The following is a 1,650-nucleotide window of genomic DNA, read 5'->3' on the forward strand; positions in this document are numbered from 1 at the left end:
CGGACTCATGCCACAAGCGAAACCATTACACACACATTTTTTTGGTTGGATGGTTGGTTGCACTGAAGCTATAGCGAGGTACATATAAAAAATGATAAAACTAATTGATTTTAATATAATCGCTTGTTGTGTGAAATATATTAAAAAAAAAAAATCGGGTTGTGTTTACAATTCAATACCTTGAATTTGATTATACTGAGTATGTACGAGTCTAAGCGTCCAAAAAACAAATTATTATCTAGTTTGGTTAGGTTAGGTTAGATTAGATATTGAATTGTAAACCTAAACCAAAATTTCATAAAGTTCGTTATATGATAATAATATAATGATTGTGAAATTAAGATATTTATGATAAAGGATGAAGGATTTGTAGACTGTATCGATTCTTTGACATTTATTATCCCTTGTTTTTACCAAATCACTTCATTGTCTATAAACGTACTGCTTTTTATAATGAAGTTCCTGAAGAAATTAGACACGGCATAAACCAACATATCTCATAAAATAATAATTATATAATATAACGTGTTTATAATGATTTTTTAAGAGTTTATGTATGTGACTATGGAGAATTATACATACACCATTTCAAATCTTGCTAGCCTACATTTATTATAAAACTTTTTGATTGAATTATTTGTGGTATTATGCTTTTATGTTATTATTCAACTAATACAGTCAAGTGGGCTAGTCAAGTATACGCCGTGTCATCTGTTAAAAATGTGAAGGTTGCACCTTGACCTAGATTTAATTTACTCGATAGGTCAATTTTGTCACTGCAACAAGCGTAGGTTTTAGCAAAACCTAGATGAGAGAAGAGATGTTCTGTGAGACAGATTTATAAGTCTGTTTGTATTTTATTGATATTTTATTTATATCCTGCTATTGTACCACCGGCAATCGACGCCAATGATATATCTAATCCTGTGTAATTAAAATAGTAATCGTCTTATATCTAAAAAAATTTTTTTCAAAGAACTATTCTCTATTGGTTTATTAGTATTCGCTTTGTAGTTGCGTTTCCTAGCAACCGAACACGGTATTTAATATCCTAGTAAGATTAAGTACAAACATAGGTATCATCATCAAAATGGTACAAGCGACAATAAGATCATGTCGAAATTGTCCTCGCAATAAACTAAGTAATAACAGTGAGTTTTGACGACTGCACTCTGTGAAAATATCGCGTTGCAGTACCTTTAGAACATCGCTGTAGTATATGTTAGGTTAGTTCTAACCACAAAGCAAATTCCATGAAGTTTATTGTGCGTAGTGTTTACACGGGAACAACATTCCAAATTCAAATGTTTGTATGCAGAAACAATTGCTGCCTATTTATATTTTAATTTTTTGCAGAATCAGACGTATACGAAAATATGAAAATATTCAATGTGTCATGACAATATTGTGTTCAATAAACAGTAATACACAGATATCTCCATATTCGTGTGCCCTTATCAGCGAAGATTCGTAAAATGACGTTGTTAATACATATTAAACGACTATTGTTTTACCAGAAAAGAACCCTAGAGCTAAACATAAAATGACCTATGGTTACCAGAAAATACAATTTATTTAAGAAAATAAAATACGTAAATAACACAGGATTTTAATAACATTTTAAAACCAAATATTACATATTATTGTTAC

This window comes from Pieris rapae, chromosome 18, assembly GCF_905147795.1.
Source record: "Pieris rapae chromosome 18, ilPieRapa1.1, whole genome shotgun sequence".
Taxonomy (NCBI): Eukaryota; Metazoa; Arthropoda; class Insecta; order Lepidoptera; family Pieridae; genus Pieris; species Pieris rapae.